Below are 20,485 nucleotides of genomic sequence, written 5' to 3' on the forward strand. Positions count from 1 at the left end.
GAATGCAATTGCGAGCTACCCGTTCTACGACGTGCCATTCGCGTGATCCACGGAGGCACCGAACGGCATCACCGGAGAGCTGGTGTGAAGGGATCTTCCCGCCTCGATCCGGGTCTCGTTTGCGGTCCAGTCGCCGGAAGCGGTGGATGCAATCAGTGTTGCACATGCTCCCCCTACACATGCCGAGGTTCGTACTTCCGTGGGGTGCATCCCGATACGCGGTCCCTTCCGGACGGAACATCTCCGGCATGGGCGGCTTTTGGTATTCACAACTCAACGGTGGGCTGGGTTTGCTGAGTGCTGAGCGATGACGGTGATGATGACGTCGATTGCAAGAAAAACGCAGGCACCTCACTCACGGAACGTTATTGCTTGCCCGAGGGCAGTGGACACTGCTCGAACAGAAGCTGGTTATGAAATACAACACGCTGCTTTAGAGACCATCTTCAGAACATTTTTTTTCATTCAATGCAGCACGGAACGATTCAGCATGGGTGTTTTTTTTCCTTTTTTGTTCTGTTTATTTTTGTTTGAAATTTATAAGAAAATCAGTTTGAAACTGTACAAGAAAATTGACAAAATGAAATTGATAAAATAAATGTAAACCAAACAAGTACCCTGTTCAGCACAAAGTTAAAACGGTCCAAACGGAAAAAAAATTAACATGATTAGGATAATGATCGAAAAAAACCGTTGAATGAAGGTGTTCCCCGTGCTCTGTGGGCGTTTATCCAATGCTGCTGTAACGAGCCTTTACACAAAGTAACAAAAACCCTCCATTTTCCGCTTGGAACAGTAGATGATGGAACGTCAGCATTTTCCAGCATCAGCCAATTTAACGACAAAGACACCTGATGATTTGCGAAGGCAAAAAAAAATCATCGCAACCATATTTTCTTGATGATATAACACGGTTTCTCCAACGGTTTGATGAGATTTATCACTTCGCGGGATGGGTCTCGGAACCGGGCAAAACTACCCATCAGAACCGCAACCGATCGCTGGATCATCAAATTTTGATAAACCCACAGAGAGGTGGAAACCATCGCTAAAACAGGTCCCAAAACGCGCACGAATAAATCGGTTCATAAATCAAACCTTTTCGCTTCCTTCATCAAACAGTGGATGCCACTGTTATGCTTCGCCCACCTGCCAGCGTAGCAAACGTGGCTATTCCGCGAGCGCACGGCACATAAAAATTAATCCCGGCGGATAATCTTCCACAAATACTGTCGGATAAATCATGGCCCGAGTTGACGGACCGTGGCCGGGCGTCGGCCGATCTCGAATCGGAAGTCAGCGCCCTGCGATAATCAGCTAAGCTCCAGGTTCACGGGTCGATAATAAATCAGCACGAAACGACCGGTACGCTACGCACCTCGTTTCTACTCGTGCCGTAAAAATGCGAATGAATAGGTACGGGTCAAGAAAAATCCCTAACATGGCATAACGCGGCATCGGAAGGACAGATCACAACAGACAGACGGACGGGCGAATTGATACAAAAAAAAATTCCAACACTGACACACAAACGACAGACGCCGAGAGTGTCGTGGTCAAGAAGACATTTCAAACATGAACCAAAGTGAACATTTTTTGTTTCGCGGCAAATCCGCTTACCTTGTCAGTTATGTTGAAATGTTCACTACCTGACGAGAGGGTGGCGTTTTGATCCTTTCATCATAGAACGATTTGTGCATTTTTGCTCCTTTTCGTTTGCTTCTTACTGCAAACAGGTCGACCCACATAATTAATCTTTATGATCCCAGCATTTATCAAACCCCTTTTGTTCCGGATTTTCCGGATGTAGCCCACCCTTCGAACATGCAACGTCATACGAAAAGCGCCATAAAGTACAAGTGAGAATACGAACGACCTCTGCTGGCCGTTCAAAAATAATGAGTGTGTAAAACAATATAAAACGTATCGCATCCTCTGGCCACGACTTATGCTGACTGAACAACGGTAAAGTAAGGTTCTTTCTATACACCCACGGGATTGGAGGAGAGAAAGATACAAAAAAGAATAAAAAGAAATAAAAGGGGTGTGCCCTAGCCATTCGTTCCCATTCAAGCCTGTCACTCACGACCCTCGTTTAGGTGTCACCTTTTTTTCTCAATAAAAGCTGTCAAAGTAGAAAACGTCGCTCCGCCTCGTGATTAATCCACTCTACCTTCAGTGAATTTTCCGGCTACCCTTCCTTGCGGATTCACACAATAAACACACCTAAGCGCACGAAAACAAAGCAAATTTAATACTAGAACCGCAGTAGAAAATAAAACCACACCAATCCCCGTCAGGATAATGATTGGGGACTAGCTATTTTTAAGGAGCACCATAGAAAAGACATCTGCAAAACACAAACAATGGTTGTTTCAGGACGACGCTTCGAAACGTTAGCGGTCAGTTCGTTCGAACTTATTCTGATCACGTCCAGTGGAGACGACGTTGTTGTGGAGTTCCTTCACGATTATTGATATGTTTTCATTCCAGATTGGTGGTGACACTACTAAAAAATACCGATACAAGGGACAAATGCTTTTCAACAAATAACAGCATGTTGATGCTGCTCCACAAGATAAAAGATTTCGAAAAGTTTAATAATAGAACATTGTGTGTAAACATGCAACATATCACCTTCAATTGTAGCTTCATCTGCATTTGAAGCTTCATTTTTAAGCCACAATTCCAACAGATGAAAATTCATAATCTTCATTAAACTTCATGGTACCGTTTTGATGCACTCATATAAACTTCTCGAACAGGATGGAATCATTCCACTTTATTGCCCGTAATGTGTTCGAGAGTATGAAGACCATTTTGGCTTCCTGCATCCACCGTTATATCCTTTCTTCGCACCTGTACCCATTCGTTTCCTGGAGTCAACTTCGCGAGTAGAAACGCTGAGCACTCGTTTGGCAATCGACTCCAATCAACATCATCCAAAACCGGCCCAGAGTACGAGCGGACCGGGAAGCAGAGTGAAGATGCGCTCGGCTCGTATTTCCCCCGAGGAAACGGGACTTACGGACTTTCCTGCCGGGTTACATTTAGCTGCCAACCAACGACAACGCACCCCAGCCTCCACGGGGAATCACACCGAATGCCACAAAGCATAAGCATCCGGCGGCGTGGTACGGTTAGCGAATCAATGGCCGGCAGCGTTACTCATGCAGATTGCCACAAGCAATCAAGCCTCCGACCAGACCACAGAGAAGAAATCCTGCACTCCACACCGCTCCCGGGGGGCGTCGACCACAGACGGATTTTTTTCTTCCTCCTGCAACCTGTGTTCTCGGCGCTTCTGATTTTGCGCAATCCGCAACCCATGCTTCTGGTGGCACTAACGAGAGTAGGACGATAATTGAAGGAGACATTAAGGAAGCGATGCGTACAACGGTGCATACTGCGGGGAATGGGGATAATCCTTTCGCAGCATCAACACTCCTGAGAATGGGAGGTCTGTGATTCGCAGCAATGAGCAGAAGGTCTCGAGACCTTCAGCAAGCTTCCCTTAAACCATGAGCAGTGCTTTGCATAGTCTGCACACCCCATACCGGGCGAACAGTCGATACTATTGACAGGCAGCGCACAATCCACACGTAGGGCAAACACGAATCCTCCCAGGACGGCATTCTACCGAGGATGGGTGGAATCAAAACCCAACCCCAAAGGCTGCCTGTTGCTGGTCGGGTTGACCCGGTGCGCCCTCTTTTTCACTCTCATCAACAGCACCACAGCACCGCTCATGGGGGTTGAGGTATTCCACACGTGATGGAGGGCTACGGCTTCATAATCACCATCACGACCGCCGGGCAACTAACAGGAGAACACGTGGAGGAAATGGCCCTGGGGAAAAGGGCATCCACCATCCTCGTGCCGCTCGACCGACAAATGAACAGCAATCGTGTATCGTTTAGGCGGCCTTCGCCTCCTTACGGCCAAAATTGTGAAAGGGATTAGTTTTGCGAAACAAATACATTCACTGGCCCTTTGGTTTTGCCTCTTTCGGTGAGGTGCGGGCGCTCGTAAGGAGAGAGAAAATGCGAACTGCCAGTTCAGTTTTGCTAATTGGATTATTTCCGGTTTTACGCAGCCGATTCTCAGGCAACGAAAAGCTGTTTACACGCCCCTAAGTCGGTATACTTGCTGCAAATCAGAAAGTTGTTCAACAACCGTACCACCCTGACGGAATCCACCGCCGGTAGAAGCTATCCAAGGTGATGTTGGATGAGATGGTTTCGTGATGCATCGTGTACGTTCGAAACGGCGCGGTATTATGTGTGCAAGCAAAGCATATACGCAAAACATAGGTGTAAAGCGATTTGTTTGGCATGGATATGATCTTTCCCTGCAGCTATAAGTGTTCATGAAACACCCATTTCAAAAACTACTTATTGTCCAGCATTTATACTTGGTTAAATGCTGCTGTGCAATGTTGACACGGGCGTTCACTATATGAGTAGTCACTAATCTTCGCTAACTGATATAATTTATCAAAAATAAAATCATATCCACAAAAACCATTATTTATTGAAAAACTTTTATTGCTCGGTTCATGATTGATAAAATGAAATACTAGCATAGTGATTTCGTCGAAAAATCGTACTATAAAATGTCTGCTAATACTAAAAACGTATCCAATCGAACATTACTAATTTCTTCTATTTCTATAGCAAACTTCATCGTAATCTGTTCAAAATTTTGAAGCATTTCTCGCACAAGGTAGACGGGTTCACATTAGAGCGATTGAATGCGCTTATTTTAGTTCCGTACCGACCGGCCGCTGCATCAAAGAGGAGAATCTGATTGAACGCGAGCTCTCCCGAACTGACTAAATCCACAAATTGTGACTGAAGAGAAAGGGCGCATTCGGTTCATCAAGCCAGGGCGCGTTAACTACTGTTGGTAATTAGCTGCTTACATGAGAAATGAATGAGATCGCTGGAGCAAAAGGCTAGCTATCTGGTGATGAAATTGTTCCACGGTGCAGCCGGATAGGATCATATTTTGCCGGGCCAGAATCCGCCGTACATTACCGCTGAGGTAACATTATGGTAGACCGCTGACGCGGCACATTCAGAACATGACGGGAAAGCCGACTAAACTGCCACTTGATCCAATTAGAACCCTTCTACTAATGAAGGCATTATGATGCATGGATACATCGCGAGTGTAGGAATAATTCAATGCCATTGCGTGATAATTCTACAACTGTACGTTTGATTGGGACCAAGCCGTCTTTCCGTGACAATAATTAATGTTGCAACTTGAATATATAAACTAGCAGCTACAAGCTAGTTCAAATTATTAACATTAATTATATAAAAATGAAAGCCAAAATATAAACCTTTGCTTAATATATGATTGCATTATAATAGATTAAAAAAAGTATTGTCAACCACATGATATTTGCAAATTCTATTCTGAAGTACTGCTTTCTGTCGCTTATCGACAAATGATCTGAACTCTCAAACATCCGATTCATTAGAGGGCAAAGTACCACAAGTCCTGGCTGCAGCAACATGAATCACGCGCTACCACAAAATGTTCAATGCCCTCGATCTACAGCTGCACCCCGTTTGCTTTGGATCCTGTGCATCGTGTCAAGAAGCGCAAACACTCCTCTTTCCTCTTGCCAACACAATTTTGACATGCGTTAGGATTAGCTGCTAATTAGCTTTATAGATTGTATTCAATTTGTTAGAAGTTCGGTTGGAAGTGTCGCGTTGCCGCATGCGGCAACGGCGTAATGATCTGTTGAATAGTGCTCCCCGGTTAGCTAACAAACATGCGCATGGCTACCGCCAGCCAACAGCATGTGTTTGGGATGAATTAGCAGCGTTTCGTACTGCCTAGCGGGGCTAATGTTTCACATTGAAATGAAATGCTGCCCTTCTCCGAATACACGCATCAACAGGTAAGATTAGTACATTTGCCTATTGTAATTGAACATGACTGGACACGTATAGCAAAATCAACTAATGAACTGAAGCGTTGAAGCAAAATAATACTCAAAGAATAGCAGTAAATTGATTTTGCTCTATGCGTACAACTGTGACTACAGATATTTTGAAGCCAAATAAATAGAACTTCATGTATATGATTATTCAAGTCTAACTGATTGTTTCAAAAATACACGCAGATGAGAAAATGTTAATAATAGGCCTTTTAATAAATAAGCAAAATAATTTCGTATAATCCTCAAAGTAATATAAAGCTTGTATAATATAAAAAATTTATATAAAAAATTACTAACCTTTTATCTTAATTTCACACATTCACCAGCAAACAGATAATTTTGGTTGATCCTTTTACAACATAAGCACTCACACAAAAGCTACAACATATGCTGTATATTGCTCAGAGCAAAGAGCTGAAAAAGTGGGCATAATTAAAATATTAGAATTAAATATGAATAAAGATATAACACTGTGCCAGCATTAACAAATTGTACGCAATATAATCCTTTTACACTCCTTTAGACACAACATCACATGTTGGATTTCAAACATAACGCAGCTAATCCACAACTACCAAGTAATGAAATATGCGTTATGTTTAATGGATGCGCATTTTTTGTGCTCATTCGCTATTGTATCGCGCAAAATAAAACCGTGGGGAAATGAAAAGAGCCGTCCGGAGGGCGGTAATGAACAAAACATTCGCTGAAGGCTTGCAAAAATATTATCGGTAGCCATTTGAAGGATTGCAACCCGTCAAGTGCCTCTCTCACATGAAGCTTATTTTCGCACAAAATTTGATAAAAGCACATATGAATAAAAAAAATGAAATGCGTTCCGGGGCCGGATCAGCTTCGAAACTAGTGACTACGAAATCCTCACCCGAAAGGATAATGGAATTATTTAAAATTCAATGCCAAAACCAAATGAAAAAAAAGACCATTCCATTTGTTTTGTTTACGTTTCGTTTCGGTTCGATTTGAGGCCCACTCAGACGGTGTGTGGTTTATGGGTTTTTCAATTTTTATCTATTCAAAAAAATCCATCTTCACACCACGACCACCCAGCTCCATCTCTAGCGTCCTTGCCCCAAGAGCCATACGACCGAATACTGCCACCGTGCCAAACGATTGCCGGTCCCGAAAATGATGGCACTGAATTATTCATATCCGTCCCCGACCGGAACGTGTAAGGCGGATGCGGCCGTGTCATGCGGGATGTATCCAAATGTAAATGGATGTGTTTCAGTCATTCCGTGGGTGGGGATAAAACCACGCAAAAGCGAAAGATTGGCACCGGAGGCCGTCTCCCTCGACCGTTCACGATTCGATTCATGTTTCCATTTCTCAATCAACATGTGCTCACGCAGGGTAAAAGCGACAGGTTTTTTTTTACACTTCCTATGCTCCCATTCGCCCCAAGCAGTCCCATCCGAACCGGCATGGGAACCTACGAGTGCAAAGGATCAGCATTAATGGTTAAAGACACGGGCCAAACATAATGTTTATTTTGCACTTGATCCTTCCGGGTGTTGTTCGCGGTACGGTATGAACATGGACCGTGGGTCAAGGTGGAAAAAACGGGAGCTAACGAGAGGACAAGGGTTGTTTGCTAAAGGGTGTATCCATATTTTTGTCCCCTCTGTGCTTGGTCCGGTGCAATACCTATTGAAGTGGCCTCCGCTTCTTCCTTCCTACGCTTTAAACACTACGTACTCTGGGAGCTCGCTACCATCGTTTACTTATGGCTCAACAACCGAGCAACGTGATTTTCCTTTTTACAGTTTCCTTCATCCCAACAGACACATAGAAACACATGTTTACACACCGTCTGGAAGCCACTCGCCTGGGAGCTGTTGTCTTGTCGAAGCACCGAGGAGCGAGGAGTTGGTAATTTGAGAACATTTTACTTAACCGGTCCCAGCAGAAAAGCTCGCAAGCAGCCGGAAAATATATCGTACGGATCTAGCGGCGATGCCGATACATTAATTCAGTACATTTTTCAGTACACTTCATTACTTCAAAATGATTTCATCAACAAAAGTGCATCATTCGTGGAATTTTGCTATTTACATTCGAATGTTTATTTATTAATGAAAAAAAAACTTTCAAACCTACATAGAATAAATGCCTTCAAACCACAATTATAAGAGATATTGTAATTCTTTTAAAAGTTAATCGTGTCTGCTAGCAACGTCGTACTATTTTCAAACAAGAGCTTACAAAATTTAAATCAAATCAACATATATTAGCACACCGATCCCGACTAAAAACCCACCACCCGGGATCGACTAACAATCATACACCAAATATACCATATTTCCATTAATCATACACCAATGTCAGCAATATTTCCATTAATATCTGACTATGTACTATCCGCATGGAAGACCATTGCAATCATGACCACGTGTGTCTCATAATCATCGTTTGTATTTGATATTCGTTTACCAGCTTTATACCCTATTGTTAAACGACGCACCGTTTGTCAACCAATCATGGATCGTACCTGGTCATGTGCTCGACTCACAACTAGTTCTAGTCGAACATCATGAGCTAATTGCCTACAACTAGGTTCTATCGTTACCGTTTCGTGGACGACGAACTTCATCGATGCCACGAAAGATCCACAAAATAGACCCATGCGCTGAATCTGCCGTGGAAAAGGAACAACAGTATCCCAGGCCGAGAACGGATGTTTCCCTCATCCGTTTGCCGGAATGTAATGACGAACTGCAGCTAGTTAAGCGTTGGAAAACTGAAACCGAGTGAACGCTTAATCGCGATCGGTTGACTCTGGCTACATGGGAACGTTTAGTTGCAATCATTACGAGACTTATGGCAGATTCCGCAAACAAGCCATTACTGGTACTGTTGTAAATGCAGAAATGCGTTCATTACGCCATGTACAGAGTAAAAAGGGAAATAATAAAGTTAAGCAACCTCTGCAACCTACGACACCTACATGGTGCTGATCGAATCGTTCAGATATCCCATTCCAATGGTTGAAAGCCGGAAGGGATTCCGAAAAAGTCATTCACAGTAACAGTGCCTATTCTAACAGTAGCGGCTTTGCAAACAATCGCGCGCTAGAATGCAGCCATTGTATCGCTCTCGAATGTTCCGTGGCTCCGTTTTCCATACCCAATGGTAGGGTTTTAATTTCTTTTCCCCCTGCTCTGATTTTGCCTACTTTAGAGCACCCACGAAGAGCGGTTTGGGCGCTACTGCTCGAATAAAAGGGAAATCAATTCCAACCAATTATGGCACCGTCCTTACCATTGCCCCCGTTGCATTAAAAGCCAACCCACATGACGACGATGATGGTGATGATGATGGTGGTGGCGCCACGGTGGTTGCGCTGTTGTCAAACGACGTTTGCAGCTGGCACTACCGCATGTAAACACCCTTGTACGTTGTGAGTCGGACATTTCCAATCCATGTTCGCTGTGACCACCAAAGCGCCTACGGCTGCGCCCCTTCCTGGTTATGAAAACTCGCCCTTCCGGGAGGGCCAACTCTCCCGCAATCGGGTTCAGTTGATGCTGATATTTTTGTTGTTGTTTCTTTTTCTTCGGATGCCGGGACTGCTAATAGCAATTAGCTAAATGTGTTACAAAAATTGCTCCAATTATAAAAGGGATGAAAAGTAGCCGAGCCAAGTGGCCATCCACCCGCGTCAGTTGGAGGGTGTGCCTAATTGAACTCTAATTTGATGAGATCTGAAGCAAAAAGCATGAGCAACGAAAAATGCCATATACGGGCGAGTACGGATGAGCGACTGAGCGAAAATTAAATGAAAACGGACAATGATACAGAACATAGATGGATACATTTGTTTACTGCATTTAACATGGAGCACTAACGAAATCCCAATTTAGTTTAAAATTCAGCGCCTCGTAAATCTCATTTAGAGCGTATAGAGATCGTCAACGATTCAGCTAAGAATAAATCGAGTTGCATAAGCATGACGCAAACCATAATTCGGTTACTTCCGTTCTTGGCAGGATACGCGAGCATGCCGACTAGCCATCTCCTTCGTCTGCAATCGTTCCGTTGTTCATATTCTTGTACAAATCCTCCAAAGTTCCAACAAGGTGCGTGTATTTAGCAGCTCAGGGCATAAAATTTTAATTAAACTTTTTGCAACAATAAAACCAGCCCGACATGCGTTTGACAGACGACAAAGCTCGGGTCTGTAACTCGTTTTATTTCCTGACAATTTCTGGAACGTCTCCAGCTTCATCGGCTAGAACATCCACAAATGCCTAACCGCAAATAAAAGCGTTCCCAGATACGCTTCATTTTTGCAGCGACGGAGTGCGAAGCAATTTTCGGAATTTAGCTTCACGTTTTGGGGCATGCTATGGATCTATCAACTCCCGCATCATCCAACACAATCAACAACAAACATGAAATCGTCGCTTCCGTCTGAAATATGTTCTAGCTAACTTATTCTTCCCGGATCATTCGTGCACACTTGCGACGAGCTATATTCGCGAATACCCGTTTCCTATAATTGAAAACATTCCTTCCGGTCTTTAAATCTTATCACCGGGATACTGGCAAAGCCAAGCGGTGACATTGACCGTCAAACAAATCCCTACTAAGATTCAACTGCCTTGGCATCATGCTCTACCGCGTTAGGCTTTCTTATCGTTACCTAAACGATCCGACCATATTCCGAAAGCTATAAAGAGTGAAAATTCTGTGTAATACTTACCGGAGGACGCTTTTACATTCATGAAAGGGATGTATCATCTCATTACGGAAAATGTTCGTCGCTTTGTTTACGCGATATTTTTCACTATGTTTACTAGTAGCGAAACCAAAACACACATCAATAATCATACTCCTGAAATCGTGCGTACTCTTCATTCAAGTTAAGTAACACGCTTAAATAATAATACACTTGAAATCGTGCGTATTGTTCGTTCAAGCAAAACATATTTTAGTAAAAAAAAAACATAATACATTCACTACGCTACACACGTGCCTTCGATACCGAGCGAACTAGGATACACTAATTAGGATTAACGCTAAGCCAAAATATGACATGTCAAACGAACTGTCAAATCTATTGTCAAATAAATGTGGCCCAGTTGTCATACTGATTTAGTATATTGCTTACTACCTTACATAGTTTGATCCTGAACACGTTTAATATATTGTTTATTACATAATAAACACTATTCGGTTCAAAATTCGTTTTCAATCATACATGTTAACCAAGCTTAAAGCGACGGTTGTAACTTTTTTCAGTGAAATATCGTGAACTGTGTCATAAGCATTCGCGTAGTTAAGGCGAATACAATTATTGGATGATGAAAGCAGAGGTTTACTCTTTTGCTCTTTTGCTCTTTTGCTAACGAACGTCTATGTTCTTACAGCTAAATAGCAAATGATTGGAAGTATTCGAATGTAAATGACCACCGTAACATAAAAAAATACATTGGTATATCATACTATATGTAGTTCACGTGGTTGTGCAGCGTGGAACTAGTAAATGTGCCATACCGATAATTTTGACAATTATATTTAAACTTTGATTTTTGCAAAGCAATTTCTAACTGAAATTAAATCTTCTTTGCTAACTTTTGTCTAATGAAACTAGAAACAATATTGCGTAAGGATCAATCAAAAGGCGCATGATACAACATCGGACGTTAGTATACCATCCGCGTACAATGTTCATTACATTAACGAACTAGTTAGAGAAATAAAACCAAACCTTCCCAAAAAACTCCCCATTTTTGTCTGTCCCATACAGTGTTAGTGTTATTATCGACACATGTTTAGAAATGTTTCCACTTTTGAGTTTTTTTTATTAGCCAAAGCCAAAAACAAGACCCAACCGAGCGCCTTTAGTCGGTTGGGCTTTGTTGAAATTTACTTCCGGGACGCGCCGGCTTCCCGTGGCGTATCGTTCGGCTTTTTAGCACCATTAGTGCTGGTGGATCCGGATCATTCGCCCGCAAAATGTATGCCACCGGAAGCATTATTATCCCACCACGTCCCCGGCCGTGCCTTTGCGTGTCGTTTGTAATGGTTCTTTTGGAGCGCTGCCATACAGCTGCCAGCAAAGTGTCGCTTACTCACGTCAAAGCTTCCTTGCCCGACAAGCTGCCATCGGACGTGAGGACTTCAGGAAGTAACCCCCAAGCGCATGCAGTATTCGCTGAAATGCTGTCAAATTAACTCATTCCTTTCGCCATCAAGCCTCCTCTTGTCGCGCAACTTACTTCGTCTGAAGGTGTTTGGGCACTTTGAGTGATACCTCTGTCCCTCTCTTTATCTCTTTTACCCACTCTCTTTCTCACTCTATTGCTCTTTTTTTGGACTAATGGGAAATTACCCCACCGTAGTTAAAATTTTCCGGCCCAACAAGTACGAGCCAGTCGACGTATCGAGACGGCTCGGCGGGATGATTCCACAAAGCAACCAAACCGTGGAATAACTATCTACCGCCGAGTGGTTCACGCCGGGGAGCTGATTTATCCCATACCGGAAACGTTTCCCACTCGCCCGATGCGACCATTTGCTCGGATCGTTTTACCCGCCCGGCTCGAGTGGCGAAGGAAATGAATGAGCCTTATTTATGCTAATGGAAAGCGAACGCCGAAGCGAGTCTTGCCCGGAATGTGTAAATCGTCCATCCGTGTGCGTTGTCCTGGGAGCCTGCCGTCTGCCAGCATCGGAGTCGCATGTAAACACTCCAGTTCCATACGCGTCTTCGCCTTACCTCACGCCAACGTCAACCCAAACGTGAGCCGGACGGCCCAACTGCGCCCGCTCGTACGATCACGCCTCCTGGACGCTCGGTGAAGTAGAAGAAAAGGGATCCAAACCGGTGGAAAGGCTCGCCTCGGTACCCATGGACGGGAGGAAAAGTTTCGCTAAAGAAACGCGCCCAAAACCTACGTGCCGGTGTAGCGGGAAACGAAAGCATTGAGCCAAAAAATGGCCTCCCTGCACCTTTTCCTTCCATAGAAACGAGGAACAAAACCGAGCAAATTTACTGGAACACGGGCTCCGGAACTCATTATATTTTGTGTGTGGGATAACAAATTTTCCGGAAACGGCACACACACGCGCGGGTGCGTTCCAAAGCCTCCGCGCGTCCGTTTCGTCCTGACGTGCGAAGAACACATTTTACGTGCGTACGAGGGGTTACGAGAATGTGTTTTTTGCTCAACAACGTTACCACTTGAAACAGCAGTAAGAAGGAAAAAAAGGCCGCTCTCGAACGGGGGAAAAACAAGAGGACTTGTTTCTCCGAGGAACAATCCAAGAAAATGCCGCAACTGTGGCCAAATATTATCTTACCACCTGTTCGGCATTAACGTGTAAGTGGCTGCTTCCGTCGAGTGGGAGCAGGAAATTGCTATAAATTCGGGTGTGTTTCAATACACCGTAAATAACGCGGGCAACACTTTGCCGGACTCGCGGATCGCGAAACTATGCAAATGAACTTTTCTTATCATGCCAAGCGCAGCCCGAAACCGTTGCCACATTTGTGAAAAATTCTAAAACAAAAACACGACAACGGGAATGGAATCAAATTTGCCGCCAGCGTACTTTGCCGCTTCGAATGTACGGGTGAAGAAGAAGAAAATCATTATCCCCGGCGGACAAATTCATTTATAAAGCGATTAAACTAATATATTTCGTTGCCTCGCGTTTTTCTTTCCCCAAACCGAGCGAGCGGGTTTCGTGCTGAAAGTGTATTCCTTTCGTTCCACTGCTCGTTCGCTTCCTTGCGCTGCTACTTCCAACAGCCTGTCTGCACGTAAGGATACACAGTGGATTATTCTAATGAACGGGGCGAGGCGAGAATAAGCTCACAAATCCACGTTTTAATCCATCTGCGAAGGCAACAAGTTTGATTGCCTCGCGTGGACAATTGGGGCGTAGTGTTGCTTTTTCTTACAAGGTTCTTCATTAGTTTGTATCATAATTTTACAGCGAATGTGTACCAGCTTTAAGATACTACTCACTCAGCACGATCAGAACGACCAGCAGTAAATAAATTTAATGTACCAAGTGCTAACAAAATTGAAAAGCTTTTCCTATCGCTACATCTATTGTTCTATATGGTGAACAAAAGTTTTTAACTTCTATTCAGTAAAGTTCCTTGCATATTGTTTTTATTAGAAAAGACGCAGCTGATTAACTATAAATGCATTATGTTCAATTATAAATTCCTCTAAAAACCCTGTAAGCTTTTAGCACTATTCTCACAAACGTCAAATTTTTTCTGAACTGTGGGCTCTATTTTTGAATGATGCATTCTTTACTGCACTTTCGACAAACACCCCCGAAAATGCTAAAAGCATATCCTAAAATCTATCACTGCAAGCATTTTTTATCGTTGCAATATGCGCCTAATTTAATTCCAACTTTCGCCCCAATTTAGCTCCCATTTAACGTTCCAAAAAGTACACCATTTCGCCCACTCCCTTTAAGCTGGGTTCCATTCCAGCAGAGAGGTTCGATGAGTCAAAAAAAAACCCAACTTCATAAATATTCTACATAAAAAGAACTACAAAAACCGAGCACTCGGCACGGTTCCGAAAACCAGCTGCATTAGGTGGGTCCTCTGTGCCGGATAGCCGCAACAGCGCAGGATATGCGCAACTGCCCCAGCGGTAACGCGCGTTCCGCTAACTCAATTATACTCTTGAAAATAAATTTCACTAATTAGCACATAATGTCATTAATTTGTCCTATTTTTACGTTGGCGATACGCCGCTCGTGAGTCGAGTATGGGTGCGCTCGCTAGCGTGAAAAGTGCACCGCGTGCACAGGTGCAACTTCGTCATTTCGTTCCCCAACCAGCCACGGGGCGCCAGCATCCCTTGGTTGATGGTTGTTTAAAAGCATCATAATTCAAATGATGTACTTCGCATACGCCTGGTTGGCGGCCACCATAACGCTTCCGGTGGCCGTGGCTGATCCGTGGCCTCGCTATTTTGCGCATCTCACATTTCAGGCGGCATCTTTCGCGTCGTTCCGGTTTCGTGTGTCGCGCTTTCCACGACCACGGTGAAGATCAAAACCGTCCCGTGAGGCCCGACCCGTGCGGGTGACGCGCAAGGCGATTTTCAAAAGATGACTTACTGACGCGACCGGGCCGCGTACTTCCGGCGGTGCTATAATTACGCCCCGAGTGGAGCAAGTAAGTCACGATGCACTTTTCTTTATGACCGCTGCGGGAGTACGCTTCGGTCTATTGTAGCGCTCTCTTCGAAACGCCTTCCCACGTGCAAGACGGCAAGGACGATGTAGCCTTATGCACAACCGCCACCGTCGCCGGTTTGGTCTTAACAACTTACTTCCGCCACATGTACGCCACCGAAGTGCGGGACACCCGTCAAGTAAGCCACAAAATCACCCACTTTTGTCACTGGCAACAGCGCATGGCCCGGGCGCAACCGTAGGGTCTCTTATTCTCGTAGGGTTAAATGGTTTCCTGGCCGGCAGGAAGAAGGCCGCCATTTTGCAATCCTCCCGATGTTGCGGGGGGTTTTGTGAAGGAATTTCTTCCAGCTAAGACCCACCGACGTGAAGTTACCGGTTTTACTTTAATTACGAGAAATTGTTATTCATACGCCTTTTGTAGGTTTGTACGCTGATCGACCCGATCCGGAAGCAGCTGAGCCCGTTTCCACTGGCCGGAAGAATGGGTGAAAACCACGCACGAAGTAACGCACCAGCTGCTGCAAACGGGAACCATTCGTAACCCGGCGCAACGTGTGGCTATTGCGGGTGGGATGCAAAAAAGGGATCAACCGAAGGATCCTGCATCCTGCTTTCGGTTGCTAGCCAATGCAACGGCTGCTCGGATGGGTTCCATTGGGAAATTGCCATGCCTCGACGACGCTGGCCAGCATTCGCAATCGGCAACGAGCCGCACACGAGCTGCCTGGGAATCCCTCGTGGGAGGTAGCATTTGTAATAAACATTCGCCAGCAGGGCAGGATCACGGATTCCACGCCGGCCCGCCTTGGCTCGGGCGACTCGAAATTTCAACCCGGTTCGACTTAATAAGTAGCTGCAGTGTGTTTCCAGTGCAATCGCACCCATGGTCTTTGAAGATGATCTTTGGAAATTACCATCGGGTAATTCGACTCCCCACCCAAGCTCTCGGGTGTCCGTACGGAGCTGCTGGAGATAGATCCGGTAGCTAATTGAAGTTCGTCCGCAAATGTAAATCCTGTGCCAGCCTGTACTCTGCTAATTCCCAAAACGACCATTGCAATAAGGATATGAAATATCATCGGGTGGAAGAAACTGTGCCAAAGTTAAGTAAAACCAGCCGCTTTCAGTTGGTATGCTCGATGATTTCTTCTGTGGTCCGATGAGGAACCAGGAATTTGTAATGCCTACTAGATAGAGCTTGGAAAGTTCTTCAAAATAAAGAGCTGTTGTTTCTTATCGGCTGGTATGCTTCGTACAGTAATCATTGATCTAACAAGAAAAATAATGTGTTCTTCGATACATGTAAAATAAATGCATGAAGACTACTATCTGTAACAAAAAGCTATCTATCATAATACTACCACAGTATCTGCATACTTGAAGCTAATTTCGTAGCTTATCTTTGTTGTTCCCTAGCAACGGCGGCATCCTTATCCGCCCAGCATCTTTACAATACCATCCAAGAAATAGCGGCTAAAACTGTGCACAAATAGTCCAACGACAACGACGCAGTTAAAAGAAAAAGCGTCCGTTCGGTTTCGCACCGGAACTCCAGCTGGAAATGAGTTCGCTTCTCGAACTCGGCATCTTCCGGTCGCTCGGCAACGCAGGCTACTCGCCGGGACAAAGAACATTTTACGCATCCGGGTGACCACGGGCATGAGCGGAACGGAACCAGCACGGGCACGCCTGCCCGAGCACGAGTTTAGGGAGCTTTTCAAAGCGACCCACGGTGACGCTGACGGATCCTCCACTGCAGGCAGCTTCCTGCCGGATGCACAACTCTTGCACCGTTTCGTTTCGGCGGGTTCTGTCCCATCCGCCCGCCTCCTATGTCCTTGCGGACTTCTCGTGGTGTTTGCGCTGGGCAACTTGTAAGTTTCACTTCCTCGACCGGGTTGATCAAATTGGCACCCCTCCCCGAAACGCGGGCGAACGAGCAAATCGGCCTGACCCACACCTGTGCCGGGTTGCGGTTGTTTGCTATGTTGCGCACGTACTTTCCGCACAATTGAAAGATAAAATCTCTTCCTCACCGGGCACTTTCCCTCACCGGTGGCTTGCATTGGCGTTTGACATTGGGGTGAAGGGATTTGTGTTTTTTTTTTCGCGTTACACGGACGACCAACTACTGCAATGAACTACGCGGCGGTAACAGTTGGGACGTGCCGCGACAATCAGGAAACTACGCTTCCAGACCGAACTTTTCGACCACGGTTAGTGCGGTTCTCAACACGCGTGGCGTCAACAATCGCCCGCACGAAGCGAAGTTTTCGGAAGTTGCAAGGGAAAACAATAATTTGCGCGGAGTTTATAGAACTGTTTTTTATGGTTCACCTGCACAGGTTACGTGTCAACGTCTATATAGAGGCAGGTGAGCGAAAAAAGCATTTAAAGCATTCCTTGACACCGTTAGCTTTACACATACTTCGTTACTGTAATTATATGCAATAGAGGCTGTATTTTGGATGTTCCTGAAACTCCAATTTATATACTATGTAACGATATTTTTGAAAGTAACTAAAATTTTGTAATGAATTTCCTATCAATCCTCAAACAAAGTATATGACAAATTTCTTGCTAAGCATATTCTTATTTTGTCTATCGACAAGAATTTACAGCATTCCATAACGGAATAGAATAGTCTTTTTTTACCTCTTTTTTATCCACTTTGCTTGAAAAAGATAAACACGGCTCTTGACTTCTGCAGGTAGCTGAATCACGATACGATTAATTATTCTGAAAGCAGTACGGAATGCGACAACGACGCATCGAGGCGTTCCCAAACATGAGATATCCTTCCTTACATTCCTGACGTTTTCCATCCGTATCCAAATCCGCATCGCACGGGCACTGTGATCGTTAATTTGCATATAATTAAACACTACACAGCCCACCACACGGCATCTTCACCACCGAGAGCTTTAGTCCTTGCTCGCCTCGGGGTCATGACATCGACGCACCCCCGGTACGGGTCGCTGTAATTACCGATTTTCACAACAGAACCAATTAGCAAAGTTATTCACCGGTAAGTGGGTCACCGGCTCCTTTCCCTCGCCTGCTCTCGTTCGCGCTCTGACGAGCCACACGCTTGGCACCGCTTCTTCCGGTTTCCGAATGCCCACGGGACGCATTGTTTGGAGCGGCGAAGAAATTCGCCCATTCACCGAAACCGGCATGTAAAAGTCTCCAATAGGCGAAGCCGGGGTTCTCCCGCGGGAAAACGCAGAAAAGCCGCCCGTGCATACGGAACGGGGATGCAAAAATGCAAACGTCGGCATCCTGTGGGTAACCCCCGACGGAATTGCCGATTGCGAGCAGAGCGGGCCGTACATGTACGACCCCACTGGCTCCGGGCATCATTTGCATATTAAGGAATCGGAAATGATTCGCTCGAAATATGGTCCCAGGCCAGCCGTTCCGGTGGGCCCATGGCTGAGCTTCTTTCCCTACTCCCGATGGGCGCCAACATCCTGGATCTAAAAATAGCACGCCCACCCGCGACTGTCATTAAGGCCACCCACCCTGCGGGTAGGGGATCGTGGCCGGGATTCTAGATGGGTGATTTTTTTTTTTGTTCACCCGCTGCGCCCGGGAAAACGGGCAGTGAAATGGAAAATGTATGATCATGCCCTGGCGTGACCCACCGCGATGGGTTCGGGACGGTGTTGTTCCCGCCGAGCTGCAAGACTAGCTGGAGCTTTCCGTTCAGTTCACAAATACGTCAATCGAGGCGCGGAGACATGCGTCTCGAGCCCGCTGGGGTTTTCCCCCCGGGGGGAAAATGGTAGTGTACGGCACCGTGCCGATTCGGGCGAAATGAATTTGCATTCGAGCCGGTTTGATGCGAAAAAAAAACCGGAGGCACCATAATGCCCTGCGAAGCATAACATAATTATCAGTGCTTTTTTTCCACCAGCAGGAGAGTTTACACGACCGTTAGCAGGAGGGCTGTTCATTTTCACACCCTGTTCGTGGGAGAGCACGATTGTAGTAATTCTATTCCGCAAAATTAACTGCTGAAGCTTGATTTGAATATTTCTCATTTACTTACTTACGTTTTTAATTTAAGCCAGCTTTCAGAGGCTCTGTTGGTATTTTTTGTTCAATCTTCTTCAATTTATCATAGTTTTAACAGGAAAAACATACTCTTCAAACTAATCAATCTATTCTCAACCAGTCTAATGCACACTCACAATAAGCCAGTGCCTATCATTCCGAAACGGATCCACGTGCGAGAGCACCCTTAATTGCCGCATATGAAGCAAGGAATCCTCACCATTGGAATGCGGAGACACGAGCCAACCAACGGATGCCACATATCTTACGGCAGCAAGCTTCTAACCCTATCAGTGCTGATTGAAATGCGAACGTATGCCCATGACAGAGAAGCCCCACCAGGCTCTGGTAGATAGCAATGTGCATGGCATAGCAAGGACAAACCCCATCAAAAGGTTCCTGGAAATGAAATATGGAGCAGGTTTCTGAACAGGAATTTTGTGCCCTTGTTCGTTTTCCTGCTGCATTGCAAAAATCACGCGTTTCGTGGCAGTTGCTTAAACTGTTTAAGCTCATGAAAATTTTCAAATAATACTATTGTGCAATTGAACAACAAAATTATGCATTAATTGAGCGATTCCATTTGCGAATAGCGCACCAACATGTAATAAAAAAAATTAAAATAATAACATTAACCAAGCGCTTCATCTCGCGCCAGCAGATACCTTGATGCTATTTGAAGACTGGATTACGATGCTATCGATATGCGTTTGCGATTAATCATATGCAAATAAGCATTAATATCAGCCACGGGCTGTAAAGCCCCACAGCAACACGCAACCAGCGACCTCGTGCCTCGTGAATTTGTCACCGGAAGAAAAAAAAAGCATGCTGCGGTTAAAAACCGACTGATGACGCGCTGTTCGAAATGATCCGCACGCGGTCGCTGGTTGTCACTCGGCGTGACCGCACGCCGGTTTCACATTAGAGCGCCCTCCGCAGGCCAGCGTAATGGAATTTCGGATTAATTAAAACAAACCCCTACCCTCTACTGGGCCTGTCCGCAGCGGCTGGGAGAAATGTGCGCTCGTCAAAATAGTAAAACATTGATATATGTATTTCATTTGTAAGTATATATAATATATATATGTATAATATGCTCAATAAATTCCACCTGCTTATTATTTACAGTTTACACCGGTACAACGGGCCAATAAATGGGTGGTGGGGGTTTGGGGGTGTGGGAGGCGGTATGGAAGGGATATATAATAAATTGTGCGCATAACAGCACCTAATGTGGCGTATGAACGGTGCATGAGAAAC

This window comes from Anopheles nili, chromosome 3 (genome assembly GCF_943737925.1).
Source record: "Anopheles nili chromosome 3, idAnoNiliSN_F5_01, whole genome shotgun sequence".
Classification (NCBI taxonomy): domain Eukaryota; kingdom Metazoa; phylum Arthropoda; class Insecta; order Diptera; family Culicidae; genus Anopheles; species Anopheles nili.